Source organism: Pelodiscus sinensis, chromosome 1, assembly GCF_052426305.1.
Source record: "Pelodiscus sinensis isolate ZL-2025 chromosome 1, ASM5242630v1, whole genome shotgun sequence".
NCBI lineage: Eukaryota > Metazoa > Chordata > Testudines > Trionychidae > Pelodiscus > Pelodiscus sinensis.
In genome coordinates, this window is record NC_143052.1 from 228,226,493 (window position 1) to 228,244,702 (window position 18,210).

Genomic DNA, 18,210 nt, shown 5'->3' on the forward strand with positions numbered 1-18,210 from the left:
CCACCCAACCCCTGCTTTTAGAGACCTCTATCCTGTCCCCGCTCCATCTCCTCTTTTCTAAGCTGAACAGTCCCAGGCTCTGTAGCCTCTCTTCATCTGGGACCTGTTCCCAACCCCTGATCATGTTAGTTGCCCTCCCCTCTCCCAGCCTTTCTCTTCCCCTCTCCCACCTCCTTTTCCCAGTCTCCCCCAGTTTTTTTTCAATAAAGACAGAGTCAATGTTGGAAGAAACGTTATCTTTATTTTGTACATCAATAAGAAGGGGGGCTAAGGAAGGGTAAGTGGAAGGAGGTGAGGGAGGAATGGGGTACGAGCCCCCGATGGGGAGGACTGGGCTGGCTCTGCGGGCTTCTGGGGGTGGAAGTTCTCCTGCAGCCCCCCAATTACTCCCTCTCCCCAGATGGCAGCCTGCGGCAAGTGCAGCTGGGCTGATGGCCGAGTGGTGTGATGTGCCCAGTGTGGGCACTCAGGGCACTCCAAGCCAGAACTTCTTTGCAAGCGGGGCACCCCTTAGAACTGTGTGTCCGGGGTGGGGGTCGGGACCCTTTAAGCGCAGCCCTCGGCTAGCCTGAGACAGCATCTCCATGCTCTAAGTCCTCCTTTTATGCCCTGCCGGCACTGCTTCCGGCCATCCTTAAGCCCTGTTCAGAGTCCACTCAATGTGGACTTGCTAGTTCGAACTAGCAAAACGCTAGTTCGAACTAGTTTTTAGTTCTAGACGCGTTAGTTCGAACTAGCTTAGTTCGAATTAACTAATTCGAACTAAGTTAGTTCGAACTAGCGCTGTAGTGTAGACGTACCCTTGGAGTCTAGAGTATACTTTAACCCCAAACTCAGTTGTTTTATTACAGATGGGTGTCTGAAGTCAGGGGATGAAGCATATTAACCTGTAGTACATGTCCCAGGACAAACAGCAGGACTGAGTATGAAGCTCCAGAGCGGGCAATCAGAATCTTCTGAGTCATGCTGTTCTGTTTTTCAAATAAAAATTGTTTCACTTCAGTGAAGTCACTTTGGAATACATATTTTTCTCCTGGGATTTTCAGAAATGCCTTCTCCATTGCTGAACTTGGCAGATGTACTGACACTTTGCATCATCAAAACCACAGAAACAGAGACTTTTGTAAGAGAAAGAAGAGGAACTGCAGCTGAAATGAATTTAAAAATGGATGGTTGTAATGGCAGATATTAATGGAATTACCTATTTGTTTAATTCACAGACTCTCATCCAACCTGGGATATTGCTGTCCATATGGAATGCACTCCAGGTTCTGAGAAAAGCAGTTCTTTGTGAAGTTTGTCCCTGTAAAAGAACAGTTAGATCAACACAAATGTAACTTTATAGTATTACATTTCCATCTGTGGTTAGGCCTGACATATCCTGCACACTTTTGCTCAGTGCACTGGATAAGATTTATAAACCATTCCAGACACTACATTGTGCTGATAAACTTTGTGTAGTTTATTCTGAGATTAAAATGTCTTTGCAGGTAACTTTAAGGGGGGAAATTCTAGGTTATGTCATCAGTGCAAAAAGAGATGTGTTTGTACGTAGGAAGCTAATGCCTACCTGTTTTGATATAAAATCCCAGTAGATACAAGGCACTGTAGTTTTTATCTCAGAAGTCAACCTATAGTGCAAAGGGACAAGTAAAAGCTATCAGTGCTTGATGTCACACAGACCTATACTATTATCTCTGTGAAAGGTGCAAGAATTTCTTCTGGTACCTCCTATGGCTGTTTGATGAATATGGAGACAAAAGACTGCAGTGAAGACAACCAAGCTTCATATTTAAAATGGAATTTGTAGTCAGGCACAGATTCATTTCCAGAGTAACCAGGATCACCCCGAATTACTAAATTGTACATAAATTCCCCTAACTCCACTTGGATTTTATGTTGAGAATTGAAACCACACCTCTGTCAGTGGAGACAAAGCTTCAGCTGTGGGTTGAAGAGCAGGGGTTTGACTCATTCCACAGTATGGAAGTGAATGGACGTGATTTTCCATCACTTTGTATCTTAACTTGTTATCTACATCAGTTACACATTACCTGGAAAAGCTACCATTGTGCTGTAGCGATGTGTGACAGCCACTTCACACTGGAGTGAGTGACATCTCTATACTAGAAAAGTAGCTAGTACTGACAAGCAGTTTGGCAACTACTTTGTACACTGGGTCCTAGGCAGAGCACAGTGCATTCATTCATTGAGTCACAAAGGCATGGGTAGGTAGGTCAGTACCTGAGGAAAATAATCAGACATTTTACAGAGACAACACAAAACTGACGTGGCAGAGCTCTGGCATTGCCTCTGGGGTCCTGCACTTCTAGGCAGATAGTGTTTGTCTCAGAGGTGCACTGTGGCTCTCCACACAGCCTCTTGCCTTTTACGGGAGGCAAAGGTCACAGCCTACTGAGCTATCATCATCATAGGCCAGTCAAACAGATTTGAGGTGTACCTCTCTTTAGTCCCAAACTTCCCTTTCAGGGGTGGCCTCCATACTGGTGCAGGAAGGGCTGGGGGGGAAACCACCCTCTGCTCCAAGTTCTGTCTCAGGTACCCTAATATCATCATCAGCAGCAGGGCGGGTTCACCACCACCACCGCTTCAGCTTTTCCCTAAGCCACTTCCCCAACCAACTCTTCCCAGCACCTTTCTACTAGTAGTTACGTCCTTCCACTCTTCACCAGTGCACCTCTTTACTCCCAGTCCATGGCCAGTCACCTATCTCTGAAGGGAAGCCTTTTAAATTAGCCCCAAAAGGTCCTCAAAGGGCTGTGGTTGTTCTAGTTAGCCTGCTGCTTCTGGCAAGCTCTTATTTAGCTTTTCCTGATTGCTCTGGTTACTTAGGGAACAGAAAACTGTTCACCCAAAGGCCATCATAGCTACCTTCCATCAGACTGTGTGGCACTGTGAGCATGGGTATGTACTTGGCGCAATTCACCCCTGTTCCCGACACTTGCCCTTTCTGTGACGTGAGGGAGACCCTGGTGCACATTTATATTGAGTGCACCAGGTTACAGCCCCTGTTTTGGCTCCTCCAGTGCCTCTGGGTGAAGTTCTGGCTACTCACCTATTGATCTTTGCACACTCCATCTGTGGCCCCATGAAGTCGCAGAACCTCCTCGTCAGCCTCCTCCTAGCTATGGCTAAACTGACCATTTATAAAACCAGGGAGCTGAGGTTGGCTGAAGGAGGGGCCTGTGACTATGGGGGCCTATTTCTGCTTCAGCATCTGCTCACACATCCAGGTAGACTTACACTGGGCTGGATCTCTCAATGCCTTCCAGGGGCAGTGGATGCTGGCCAGGGCTCTCTGCTCAGTGTCCCTTTCCAGTTCCCTTGTTCTAGCCCTTTGATCTTCATAGCCGCCCCTGTTTTTTCTGAGATTTGTCCTATGTAATCATTTGGCACCCAGGGCTCTGTAGATCCTTCCCGTAGGCTGGAAGAGGGTATCCTTTAGATATGGGGAGCTTATGCCCACCTACCTCCCAGACTGCAATAGGATCGGATTGCAGTAGCTCATGGGTCTGAGTCTGTCGCACAGAGCTTTTAGCCATTAGCACTAGCTGGAAACCCAGAAGTAACAGGAGATGAAAATCACTCTCCTTTTGAGTCATCTTCTGTAAAGCATGAAGAACTGAAGCATAGGCCAGAAAACACCCTTGACATACCTTCAAGATGCTTCCATTAGCCTATGTGCATCCCCTTCTCTCTTATCAGGGTTGAGAAGTGTGTTATCACTAATCGCTAAGCTCTGCATTCACATGGTGGGAAGCTTTGAACATTTGGGGACTTTTATTTTAATAAAAAGACCAACACTGGCTCTTTTTATTTTTTTCCCCTGATGGTTGGCTCCACTTTCATACTTTCAAACCACTCATGCTGTCAGCGTAGTAAAGGAATCCTTTCAGACAGGAGGTGAGCATGAACAGCAATGAAGGAAGGGGTACCAAGAGGGTTTCCCCTTCCTTTTAGGAGGCAGTACTAGACCTTAGAGTTCACTGAGAGTGCAGTGGAAATGAGGGAATGAATCTGTGTTGTGGGAACAGGGAGTCCCCCTGCTGTAATGCCAGAAAGATGGGGGGAAGGTGTTGTAATAACGAATATTTTGCAATGAGTTTGTTCCCCCTTTTCACTTTCTTACACAGGCGATTAAAGGAATTTCCTAACTCCTTGATGACAGAATCAGAAGCTACAAAGCAGAACAACCACTCGCTCTTCTTGCTAGCAAAGAACATGGTAAAAGGAGGCGTAGACCGTACTCTTTGTCCTGTGATTCCTCACACTCACTGAGCTACAGTTTGCACACGGGGACCTGTTCATTACAGTGCATTTTCTACTGCTTTGTTGTTGAGCAGTGTTTCTCCAAGTGGTCCACAGACCCACTTAAGAAAGCTGCTACCATGCCACTCTGGTTTGATAACTTACTGGCTCTTTAGACTGTTTGCAACCAAAGGGAGCCATGGGAAACAGTGTGGCTCAGGCTGTTGCTTCCTGCATCGCCCCTTTGGCTGCAAATTGGAAACCGGAGCCAATGGGAGCTCCAAGGCTCCTTGGATGTGGAGCCGGTAAGTAAACAAACCACAGTACCTGGATAGCAACTTTCTCAGAGTGGGTCCATGGACCACTTGGAGAAACCCTGTTACAGATCCATTTTAATAAATCCATGGGTAGGACTATGATTATCTTTCTATTAAAAGCCCAGTTTTGGCCAGAGGGTTGCACCCAGCAGGTTCACTACAGTCCAACTGCTGATGCAGTTCAAACAGAAAAGGCATAGAACATATAGGCATTAAATAAGATTCATTTCTCAGACTGTGCAGAGGATAACTGAAAACAGATTCCTGGGGCGTTTCAGCAGATACCACTCCATTAATTCCATGAGTCCAAGGTAGATTCTGCCCAATCTCCTATTCATGATGGGGGAGTGCGGGTGGGGGAGTGGTACTATAAGTGAAAAAAATGTAAAATCAAATGAAGTAAAAATCTTAAATGAGTCAAAATGTTCCATACAACCTCTATGGATAGTAAATCCATGCTCAAATAATAAGAATTTAGCAGTAGGGATGAATTATCGACAACTTGATCAGGATAAACAGGACTATGTAGCACTTTAAAGACTAACAAGATGGTTTATTAGGTGATAAGCTTTTGTGGGCCAGACCCACTTCCTCAGATCAAATAGTGGAAGAAAATTGGCATGACCATATATACCAAAAAGATACAATCAAAAATAGTGAACACATATGAAAAGGACAAATCAAATTTCAGAACAGAAGGAGGATGAAAGGGGGAGGTAAATGTCTGTGAGCTAATGATATTAGAGGTGATAATTGGGGAAGCTATCTTTGTAATGGGTAAGGTAATTAGTGTCTTTGTTAAGACCTAGGTGTAAAGTGTCAAATTTAAGCATGAATGACAGTTCAGAGGATTCTCTTTCAAGTCTGGTGTTAAAATGTCTTTGAAGCAGGATGCAGGTAATCAAGTTGTTGAGACAATGCCCTTTCTGGTTGAAATGGCAAGAAACTGTTTTTTCTTTGTGATCCTGTCTAATATCTGTTTTGTGGGCATTGATTCTTTGGTGACGTGTCAGAGACGTTTGTCCAATGTACATAGGAGACGGACACTTTCGGCACATGATAGCATAAATTATATTTCTGGATGAGCAGGAATATGTGTTCTTGATCTTATAACTCAATTGGTTAGGTCCAATAATGGTATCAGCAGAGTGAATATGTGGACAAAGTTGGCAACGGGGTTTGTTGCAAGGGAAAGTTCCAGGGTTGGTATTAGTGTGGGTATGTCCTGTAGTTGTTGGTAAGAATCATCTTGAGGTTAGGTGGTTGTCTATAGGAGACTATGGGTCTGTCTCCCAGAGCCTCTTGGAGTTTAGTATCCTGTTCCAGTATAGGTTGTAGTTTATTGATAATGTGTTGGACAGGTTTAAGTTGGGGGCTGTAGGTGATGACAAGTGGTGTTCTATTGTTGGTTTTCTTGGGTCTGTCTTGAAGTAGATGGTTTCTAGGTATTCGTCTGGCTCTTTCAATTTGTTTTTTTATTTCTCCGGGTGGGTAGTTTTTTGGGAGCAAGGATCCATTCCTCAGGAACTTAAGGATGCATCCATTGTACACCTCTATAAGAGGAAAAGCAATCGTCAGGTATGTGACAATCATCGGGGAATTTCGCTGCTTTCCATCGCAGGTAAAATCCTTGCAAGAGTGATGTTAAATCATTTGGTCACTCATCTGGAGTGTGGCTTCCTGCCGGAGTCACAATGTGGCTTTCGTAAGGGCCGCGGGACTATTGACATGATCTTTGCCACGCACCAACTTCAGGAGAAGTGTCAGGAGCAGAATCATGAACTTTACACAACCTTTGTTGACCTCACGAAAGCCTTCGACACTGTCAGCCAACAAGGTCTGTGGAGGATCATGTCAAAGTTTGGCTGCCCCCCCAAATTCATTCAGATGGTGCGCCAGTTTCATGATGGCATGATGGCCAGAGTGCTAGACGGTGGAGAATCTTCTAAGGCATTCCCAGTCACCAATGGCGTCAAACAGGGCTGTGTACTCGCACCTACACTGTTCAGCATCATGTTTACTGCTATGCTGAATGATGCCTTCCAGGACAGCGTTGCCGGAATCAGCCTTAAGTACCGAGTGGACGGGAATCTTTTCAACCTGAGGAGACTTCAGGCTATCACCAAAGTGAAAGAGACTGTTCTGAAAGACTTCTTATATGCCGATTATTGCGCCTTGTATGCTGGCTCTGAAGCAGAGATGCAAGTCAGTGTGGACAAGTTCTGCACAGCTTGTGACAACTTTGGACTCATGTAGAGGAAGTGTATCTCTCATGTAGAATGGTCCAAGCTGAGATTGATGGTGGGGTGAAGGTTGTTAAAATCTCTGTGGAATGTCTCCGGTGTTTCCTGGACATGCGTCCAGATCATAAAGATGTCATTGAAGTAGCGTAAGTAGAGAAGGAATAAGAGGGGACAGGAGCTGAGGAAACGTTCTAAGTCAGCCATAAAGACGTTAGCGTACTGTGGGGCCATGCGGGTACCCATGGCTGTGCCGCTGATCTGGAGGTATAAGTTGTTCTCAAACTGGAAATAATTGTGGGTGAGAACAAAGTTACATAGGTCTGCTGTCAAATTGGCAGTGGTATCCTCTGGGATAGTGTTTCTAATTGTTTGTAATCTGTCTTCATGTGGGATGTTGGTGTATAGAGCTTCTACATCCATGGCAGCAAAGATGGTGTTATTGGGGAGGTTATCAATGTTTTGTAGTTTCCTTAGGAAGTCAGTAGTATCTCGGAGATAACTGGGGGTGTTGGTTGCGTAGGGTTTGAGAAGAGAGTCTACATAGCTGGATAAACCAGTAGTGAGCGTGCCGATACCTGAGATGATGGGACATCTGGGTTGTCCAGGTTTATGAATTTTGGGAAGCAGATAGAACAATCCTGGTCTGGGTTCAGAGGTGTTTCTGTGTGGATTTGTTCCCGAGTAGCTGTAGGGAGGCCTTTAAGGAGACAGTATAGTTTCTTTTGGCATTTCGATGTGGGATCAGAGGAGAGAGGTTTGTAAAATGTGGTGTTGGAGAGTTGTCTGGTTGCCTCCTGGTTATAGTCGGCCTTATACATAATGATCACAGCACCCCCTTTGTCAGCTGGTCTGATTATAATGTCCCCGTTGTTTTTGAGACTCTGGATAGCATAGTGTTCAGCGCGGCTGAGATTGTGTGTCGCTTGTTGTCGTTTGTGAATAATGTCAGTCTGTGCATTGTTGCGGAAGCTTTGTATATAAAAATCCAAATTGTAATTCCGACTGTCAGGGGGAGTCCATATAGAATTATGTTTCCTTTGGTGTTGATAGGGCGGATCTGGTAGGTCAGATTGATGTTCGTTGGTGGTTTGGAAATATTCTCGGAGGTGGAGGTGGCGAACAAAAGCCTCAAGGTCACCAGTTGTATCCAGTTTGTGAGGGAGGTGGGGCAGAAAGAGAGACCCCAGGATAAGACAGACTCTTCTGCTGGGTTGAGTTTGTAACTGGAGAGGTTAACAATATTATCCGGTGGGTTGAGGTAGTTGTTGTTGTAGCCTGTGGTGTGGAGCAGTTTAGAAAGTTTATTGTCTTTTCTTTGTTGTAGGGAATAGAAGTGTGTATAGTAGATTTCTTGTCTGGTGGAACAAAAGTCTTGTAAAGTGTTAGTCAGTGTGGATGTTTGTGTTGAGATGAGAATCTCTAAGTTAGAGATGTCATTCTTGATGTTTTTCTGTTTCTTGTAGAAGATACTTATCAGGTGGTTCCTTAATTTCTTGGATAGTGTGAGGCAGAGTCTCTCACGGTAGTCAGTACAGTATGTTGATCTTAATGGATTGTTCACTTTCAGACTTGAAAGAGAATCCTCTGAACTGTCATTCATGCTTAAATTTGACACGTTACACCTAGGTCTTAACAAAGACTCTAATTACCTTACCCAATACAAATATAGCTTCCCCAATTATCACCTCTAATATCATTAGCTCACAGACATTTACCTCCCCCACTCATGCCCCTTCTGTTCTGAAATTTTATTTGTCTTTTTTATATGTGTTCATTTTTTTTGATTGTATCCTTTGGTATATATATGGTCATGCCAATTTTCTTCCACTATTTGATCTGAGGAAGTGGGTCTGGCCCATGAAAGCTCATCACCTAATAAACCGTCTTGTTAGTTTTTAAAGTGCTACATAGTCCTGTTTTTTTGTTTCAGCTAGACCAGACTAACATGGCTACATTTCTATCACTATTGATCAGGATAGTGATACTGACTATGAAATACTAAGGGAGTTTAGAGAGGCTATCAAAATAAAAGACTCAATAATAGTGGGGGATTTCAACTATCCCCATAAGGTATGTCTAGACTACATGGCTCCATCGACAGAGCCCTGTAAACTAGTTTACCTGGCATAGTCAATGAAGCGGGGATTTGAATAATCCCCACTTCATTAAAATAAACATGGCCACCGCGCTGTGCCGACAATCAGCTGATCCAGTACAGCACGGCAGACTAGACGCGGATCTGTCGGCTGGGGAAGCCTTTGCCGACCGATCCTGTAAACCTCGTTTCACAAGTCATAAGGGATTGGTCGGCAAAGGCTTCCCCAGCCGACAGATCCACATCTTGACTGCTGAGCTGTGCTGGATCAGCTGATCATCAGCACAGCACAGTGGCCATGTTTATGTTAATGAAGCAGGGATTATTTAAATCCCCACTTCATTGACTATGCTGGGTAAACTAGTTTACATGACTCTGTCGACGGAGCCATGTAGTCTAGACATACCCATAATGACTGGCTTCATGTCACCTCAGGACAGGATGTAGAGATAAAATTTCTTGATACCTTAAATAACAGTTTCTTGGAGCAGCTGCTTGTGCAACCCACAAGGGGAGAGGCAATTCTTGATTTAGTCCTAAGTGAAGCACAGGATCTGATACAAGAGGTAAATATAACTGAACTGGTTAGAAATAATAACCATAATGTAATAAAATTTAACACCCCTGTGGAGAGAAAAACAGCTCAGCCGTCTAACGCTTTGGCATTTAATTTTAGAAAGGAGAACTAAATGGGGAGGTTAGATAAACAGAAATTAAAAGGTACAAGTGACAAAAGTAAAATCCCTGCAAGCTGCATGGAAACTTTTCAAAGACACCATAATAAAGGCCCAACTTAAATGTATACCCCAAAATTAAAAAACACAGTAAAAGAACTAAAAAAGTACCACTGTGGCTTAACCAAGTAAAAGAAGCCATGACAGATAAAAATACATCTTTTAAAAAGTAGAAATCAGATCCTAGTGAGCAAAATAGAAAGGACCATAAACTTTGTAAAATTAACTGTAAAAAATATAATAAGAAAAGCCAAAAAGGAATTTGAAGAACAGCTAGCAAAAAAACTCAAAAAGTAATAGCAAAATGTTTTTAAGTATATCTGAAGCTGGAAACCTGCTAAACAACCAATGGGGCCCTTGGATAATCAAGATGCTAAAGGAGCACTCAAAGACAATAAACTCATTGCAGAGAAGCTAAATGAATTATTTGCTTCCATATTCATGGCTGAGGATATTAGGGAAATTCCTGAACCTAAGCCATTCTTTTTAGGTGATAAATCTGAGGAATTGCCCCAGATTTAGGTGGCATTAGAGGAGGTTTTTGGAACAAATTGATAAATTTAACAGTAACAGATCACTGGGACCAGATGGCATTCATCCAAGAATTCTGAAAGAATTCAACTATGAAACTGTGTAACTATTAACTGTGGTTTGTAACCTATTCTTTAAATCAGTTTCCATACCTAATTACTGGAAGATAGCTAACGTGACACCAATATTTAAAAAGGGTTCTAAAGGTGATCCTGGCAATTACAGACTGGTAAGTCTAAAGTCAGTACCAAGCAGATAAGTTGAAACTATAGTAAAGAATAAAATTGTCAGACATGAACATAATTTGTTGGGGGAAAGTCAGCATGGTTTCTGTAAAGGGAAATCATGTCTTACTAATCTACTAGAGTTGTTTGAAGGGGTCAACAAATGTGGACAAGGAGGATTGAGTGGATATAGTGTACTGAGATTTCTAGAACGCCTTTGACAAGGTCCCTCATTAAAGGCTCTTAAGAAAGTAACTTGTTATTGGATAAGAGGAAAGGTCCTTTCATGGATTGATAACTGGCTAAAAGACAGGAAACAAAGGGTAGGAATAAATTGTAAGTTTTCACAGTGGAGAGAGGTAACTAGTGGGGTCCCCCAAGTGTCCGTAGTGGGACCAATCCTATTCAACTTATTTATAAATGATCTGGAGAAAGGGGTAAACTGTGAGGTGGCAAAATTTGCAGGTGATATCGAACTGTTCAAGATAGTTAAGACCAAAGCAGACTGTAAAGAGCTTCAAAAAGATCTCACCAAACTAAGTGATTTGGCAACAACATGGCAAATGGAATTTAATGTTGATAAATGTACAGTAATGCACATTTGGAAAAATAATTCCAACTATACATACAATATGATGGGGACTAATTTAGCTACAATTACAGAATAGATTTTTGCTAATTCTAAACAAGTTACTTGGTGGCCCACAATTATGTGCTATAGGTATAGAGTGACATTCTCTTAAAGTTGCATACCTCATATGTGCACTACCTTAGTGCACTCACTCTGCCACATGTGTAACTGTTTGAGGATCTGCCATCTTATTAGTTGTTATGTTTATAATGTCTGATTCTTCCAAGTCAAGTTTCTCTTCCATAGTAAATAGAATTGTTTTCATATTCCAGTGCTTTTCTCTATGGATATAATCTCAACAGAATCACATCCAAAAAAGTGTTTCTTAAGTTTATGATTCATTTATGGCAATTTTAATGACATTTGGCATTTTTCTTGAAGAGCTAGCTCCTAGAGTCAAATAATTTTTTAGAAAATTGCAGCTGTCATGTTTTAAAGTTTCTAACCCCCAGAGTTGTGGAGAAACAGTAAAAAATAAGAATCCTAAAGGCTGAAAACCCATAAGGCAAGTAAAAACACAAAATGTACTATGGGGGGGAGGGAAGCTTATTATTTCTTATGATAACCTCATAGTTTTTTACCTCTAACTCAGATGTTTCTGAATGTTGGAGACTGGCAATATTATCTTCAGCTACCCATGCAGCTGACTGGTTTTACCTGGTCACCATTTTATTGCCCTCATCCCCTAGTCTTTTTAAAATACAAGCTGCTACAGGTAACAGTAATTCAGACCCAATATTTTGCTCTAACATGTGCACTGTGTAGCTCAAAGTCTGTTTCATCATGCTCTCATTCAAGCTTGGCAAACTGACATGAGGTAACCCTGAGTGTAGGTGCCTTGAGATAAGTGCTGCAATGAAAACAAGCCCTTGGTGTCTCCTGAGGGCTCATGGCCCACAGTGGTTTGGCCTGATTCAATGACAATAATTCCCATTAGGAAAGAGGACAGAATTAAAGGCTGCAGAACCAATGTATAGCATTGACAAAGATATAGTGCTCTACAAAACTGGGGTTAATTCAGGAGGCATTTCACCAATGGGATAAACATAACAAGGCAAAATATTAAATAAATTTTATACAGAAATTTTTATTTAGAAAAATATTCCAGGGTAGGTATAAAATACTTAAGAATATGAGGGAATTGAGAAGCCTCTCCACCTACATGCAAACATATGAACACCCTGAGTGCCAAGGTTACTACTGTTCAAAATACCATTCCAAAACTACCTCCTGGTAATGACAGAGTGGTTCACTCAAACACTGATTGACTGATTTCAGCGGCATCAATTCAGGGAGTGGGAACCATTGGTGGCAGAGGGGCTAGGCAGTGGCCAGGGAGAACCAACCCTGGCAAGGGAACCCCCAGCAGCGGTGAGGCCAGGGGGCAGCCAGGTGGCCCCAACTGGAGAACCCTGGGGAACCCCTGAAGGCAGTAAAGCTTGTGGTGGCAGAGCAGCCACTGGAATGGGTTACCTAGGGAAGTAGTGGAGTCTCCATCCCTAGAGGTGTTTAAGTCCCGGCTTGACAAAGCCCTGGGTGGGTTGATTTAGTTGGGATTGGTCCTGCCTAGAGCAGGGGGCTGGACTTGATGGCCTTCTAAGGTCTCTTCCAGCTCTATGATTCTAAGGAGAACCCTGTGGAAACCTGGTGGCAGCAGGGTGGGGAATCCCAGCTGGCCAGCATTGTCAGGGTGGGGTGCCCTAGCTTTGGGAGTCCAAGGAAGATGAGATGGCAACAGGGAAGCCTGGAGGAGAGCACTGACTTCACCTGGTCTGACAGACTCCCTGATCTGTGTCCGCTTAGGTCCCAAGAGTGCCAGACCAGGGAGGTCCAACCTGTACTCTGTTCTATTCGAATTCAATTCATGTCATCTGAAAGAAGAACAGGACCCAAAAAGATCCAAAAAGAAAGTTCTCATCTGATGTAAACTGTTCGATAACTTCACTAAAGAATAATACACACTTGCAGAGTTTTTTCCCCAAATTTTTCAGCATTCATTGCTCACTCTACATTTACTAAGGATATATTTAAGCACTATAACTTTCAATCTGTTTCCAGATTCCAAAATAATACAGGTTGAGCATTTCTAGTCTGGCATCCTTGGTATCTGACTAGTACTGAACCAGAGCATTTGTCAGTCCATGGGAGGTCAATATTGTCTAGCAGCATTACCAACACTCCCGCTGCTTACTGGACTCTTAGAAGACATTTAGGGACAAACAGTACAGAAAACCCAGATCCAGGATTGGTGGCTGGAAACAAACTTCATGGGACCAAAGGAAACACCCATGATAAGTGGACATCCAGCTAACTGAAATCATGCTGGACCACAGATGTTGCCAGACCAGAGAGCACCAGACTAGAGAGGTTCAAACTGTAGCAAGAGTTCTACAAACAAGAACTGTTCCTGTTTCCGACTTCAGAATCAGTCATATTGTCATTTGACCACTGAAACCTGGACTACCACATTTGAAGATAATTGCACAGGGGTCACATGACAATTGCAACAGCTTTTAAAAGCTGTGAATTTCTCAAAATTACATTTACTAAAAAGATATTTTAAGATCCAGTTTTGTATCGTTATCGCAGAAGTCACTAGGTGGTGCTGTTTTGCAACTTCACAAATTATTTTATATAAAACTGGAACATGGTTATTTCAAAGGAATGTTATACTGTGCTACTTTAACAATGTAGTTTCTTCATGAGGGATTTGTGGCAAATGGCAGGGACATTTTCTTTCTCTCTTAACCTCTGTAATCAGGATCAATTCTTGAAGAGCAGTTGCTCTCTGGAAAGAAGGAATTTGGTTTTGGCCTGAGATTCTTAAAGATGGGATTACCTGCAGGCTGTTTGCTCAGCTCCATTCCAGGATAGATGTAGCTAGTGTTTAATAAACCATCTGCACACAAAATATACCCAGCCTCTATGACACTTTCCTACAGGAAATTGACCTTCAGGACTCTAGAATCCATTATCACTAGGCAGAGGAGCTACAAAAGTGCCTGACCCTGCAAGTGTTGCACACTTTCATAGAATCATAGAATCATAGGACTGGAAGGGACCTCGAGAGGTCATCGAGTCCAGGCCCCCCCCCCCCCCCTCAAGGCAGGACCAAGCTCCGTCTACACCATCCCTGACAGATGTCTGTCTAACCTGTTCTTAAATATCTCCAGAGAGGGAGATTCCACCACCTCCCTTGGCAATTTATTCCAATATTTGACCACCCTGACACTTAGGAATTTTTTCCTAATGTCCAATCTAAACCTCCCTTGCTGCACTTTAAGCCCATTACTCCTTGTCCTGTCCTCAGAAACCAAGAGGAACAAATTTTCTCCTTCCTCCTTGTGACACCCTTTTAGATATTTGAAAACCACTATCATGTCCCCCCTTAATCTTCTTTTTTCCAAACTAAACAAGCCCAGTTCATGAAGCCTGGCTTCATAGGTCATGTTCTCTAGACCTTTAATCATTCTTGTCACTCTTCTCTGTACCCTTTCCAATTTCTCCACATCTTTCTTGAAATGTGGCACCCAGAACTGGACACAGTACTCTAGCTGAGGCCTAACTAGTGCAGAGTAGAGCGGCAGAATGACTTCACGAGTTTTGCTTACAACACACCTGTTGATACAACCTAGAATCATATTTGCTTTTTTTGCAGCAGCATCACACTGTTGACTCATATTCAACTTGTGGTCCACTATGACCCCTAGATCCCTTTCCGCCATGCTCCTTCCTAGACAGTCGCTTCCCATCTTGTATGTATGGAACTGATTGTTCCTTCCTAAGTGGAGCACTTTGCATTTCTCTTTATTAAACTTCATCCTGTTTACCTCTGACCATTTCTCTAACTTGCTAAGGTCATTTTGAATTATGTCCCTATCCTCCAAAGAAGTTGCAACCCCACCCAGTTTGGTATCATCTGCAAACTTAATAAGCGTACTCTCTATCCCAATATCTACATCACTGATGAAGATATTGAACAGTACGGGTCCCAAAACAGACCCTTGCGGAACTCCACTTGTTATCCCTTTCCATCAGGATTTAGCACCGTTAACAACAACTCTCTGACTACGGTTATCCAGCCAATTATGCACCCACCTTATCGTGGCCCTATCTAAGTTATATTTGCCTAGTTTATCAATAAGAATATCATGCGAGACCGTATCAAATGCCTTACTAAAGTCTAGGTATATGACATCCACCGCTTCTCCCTTATCCACAAGGCTCGTTATCCTATCAAAGAAAGCTATCAGATTAGTTTGGCATGACTTGTTCTTTACAAACACATGCTGGCTATTCCCTATCACTTTATTACCTTCCAAGTGTTTGCATATGATTTCCTTAATTATCTGCTCCATTATCTTCCCTGGGACAGACGTTAAACTGACCGGTCTGTAGTTTCCTGGGTTGTTCTTATTCCCCTTTTTATAGATGGGCACAATATTTGCCCTTTTCCAGTCTTCTGGAATCTCCCCTGTCTGCCATGATTTTTCAAAAATCATAGCTAAAGGCTCAGATACCTCCTCTATCAGCTCCTTGAGTATCCTGGGATGCATTTCATCAGGACCCGGTGACTTGCTGACATCTAACTTTCCTAAGTGATTTTTAACTTGTTCTTTGTGTATCCTATCTTCTAAACTTACCCTCTCTCTGCTTGTATTCACTACGTTAGGCACACCTCCAGACTTCTCAGTGAAGACCGAAACAAAGAAGTCATTGAGCATCTCCGCCATTTCCAAGTTTCCTGTTACTGCTTCTCCCTCCTCACTGAGCAGTGGACCTACCCTGTCCTTGGTCTTCCTCTTGCTTCTAATGTATTTATAAAAGGTCTACTTGTTTCCCTTTATGCCTGTAGCTAGTTTGATCTCATTTTGTGCCTTTGCCTTTCTAATCTTGCCCCTGCATTCCCGTGTTGCTTGCCTATATTCATCCTTTGTTATTTGTCCTAGTTTCCATTTTTATAGGACTCCTTTTTTATTTTGAGATCATGCAAGATCTCCTTGTTAAGCCAAGCTGGTCTTTTGCCGTATTTTCTATCTTTCCTACACAGCGGAATTGTTTGCTTTTGGGCCCTAAACAATGTCCCTTTGAAATACTTCCAACTCTCCTCAGTTGTTTTTCCCTTCAGTCTTGCTTCCCATGGGACCTTACCTACAAGTTCTCTGAGCTTATCAAAATCTGCCTTCCTGAAATCCATTACCTCAATTGTGCTGGTCTCCCTTCTACCTTTCCTTAAGATCATGAACTCTATTATTTCATGTTCATGTCCTCCATACTGTCTTCCACTTTCAAGTTCTCAACTAGTTCCTCCCTATTTGTTAAAATCAAATCCAGAACAGCTTCTCCTCTGGTAGCTTTTTCAACCTTTTGAAACAGAAAATTGTCTCCAATGCAGTCCAGAAACTTATTGGATAGCCTGTGCCTCGCTGTGTTAGTTTCCCAACATATGTCTGGATAGTTGAAGTCCCCCATCACCACCAAATCTTGGGCTTTGGATAGTTTTGTTAATTGTTTAAAAAAGGCCTCATCCACCTCTTCCACCTGGCTAGCTGGCCTGTAGTAGACTCCTAGCATGACATCACCCTCATTTTTTACCCCTTTTAGCTTAACCCAGAGACTCTCTACACAGCTATCTCCTACGTTCATCTCCACTTCAGTCCAAGTGTGTACATTTTTAATATACAAGGCAACCCCTCCTCCCTTTTTTCCCTGTCTGTCCTTCCTAAGCAAGCCGTACCCTTCCACACCAACATTCCAATCATGCGTCCCATCCCACCAGGTTTCTGTAATACCAATGATGTCATATCCATTTATTTCCGTATAAGTCAAGGATAAATGCCACTTCTTAGGATCACACCATTGGTCATGTTTCTACAAGAACTGGGCAAAATATTTCACCTGGAATATTGGGGCTACGTCTACACTGGCCCCTTTTCCGAAAGGGGCATGTTAATTTTACAGGTCATAATAGGGAAATCCGCGGGGGATTTAAATATCCCCCGCGGCATTTAAATAAAAATGTCCGCCGCTTTTTTCCGGCTTTTAGAAAAGCCGGAAAAGAGCATCTACACTGGCCCCGATCCTCCGGAAAAAAAGCCCTTTTCCGGAGGATCTTATTCAAAGTAGGAATAAGATCCTCCGGAAAAGGGCTTTTTTTCTGGAGGATCGGGGCCAGTGTAGACGCTCTTTTCCGGCTTTTCTAAAAGCCGGAAAAAAGCGGTGGACATTTTTATTTAAATGCCGCGGGGGATATTTAAATCACCCGCGGATTTCCCTATTACGACCTGTAAAATTAACATGCCCCTTTCGGAAAAGGGGCCAGTGTAGACGTAGCCATAGTGAAAAATGTATATCTGGTGATATTAAAATATTCCCTGAATTCATGTTGATTTCACAAAATTGTTTTGGTTGAAAATAATCTTCTCCCTCTAAAAAAAAAAAATGATAAAGAAATCAAAATGTTTTGCCTTTCTAGTTTGAAATTAACTGCAGTTCAAAATTTCCTTTATTTTTAAACCAATGAAAAAGGTTTTTAAATGTTCACAAATAAAATAAAATAAAATAGTTCAATTTGTGAAAAAAACAACTTCTTTTAATTTTTTGATTCACTGAATAAAATTTAAAATCATTTTGGCTTAATCCAAAACAATAGTTTTTCATTTTTTCTGAATTGCTAGCAAACCAAGACATATGCATTATTGACACAACTCTAGATTCTACATTGTACAGTGTCAATGACAACAGCAACATGGGAGTTACAAGCACTCAGCCCCTTTGGGTTTGAATCACCACAAATTTAGACCCCACTACAGGAATGAATGTTCAAACTGGCACTTAAACAAATATTTAACTTTGAGCACAAGTCTGTTGAAGTTAAGTCCCCAAAATACATAAAGCATCCCCAGCCAAACACCCATGATATGAAAGATAACCTAAAATCATATAAATATCATAAGGTGATCACTTGATCATTACCTGTTCACTTGATCATCACCTGTTTGGTTAACTCCCTCTGGGGAACCTGGTATTGGCCACTGTCGGCAGACAGGGTACTGACCTGGATGGACCTTTGGTCTGACCCAGCATGGCTGTTCTTATGTTCTTAAGATAAGAAACCTCCTTTCACAATGTCTGGAGTGGGTCACAACAATGGGTGTCAACCTCAA

General features: G+C 42.5%; 1 protein-coding gene across 3 annotated transcripts in view; it reads left to right on the forward strand.

Annotated features, from left to right (window-relative positions):
* LOC112543526 (P2Y purinoceptor 8-like) overlaps window positions 1–18,210 on the forward strand; it is a 32,489-nt gene that overhangs the window by 5,311 nt on the left and 8,968 nt on the right. Inside the window, exon 2 of one of the 3 annotated variants that reach the window (XM_075915771.2) lies at window positions 4,155–4,245. The exons of 1 other annotated variant lie outside the window; for it this stretch is intronic. The gene's annotated coding sequence lies outside the window, so the exon portion shown is untranslated. Of the gene's footprint in view, window positions 1–442; window positions 4,246–18,210 lie in introns of those variants that run through there. One more of the 3 variants, XM_075915775.2, reaches the window with a different exon arrangement.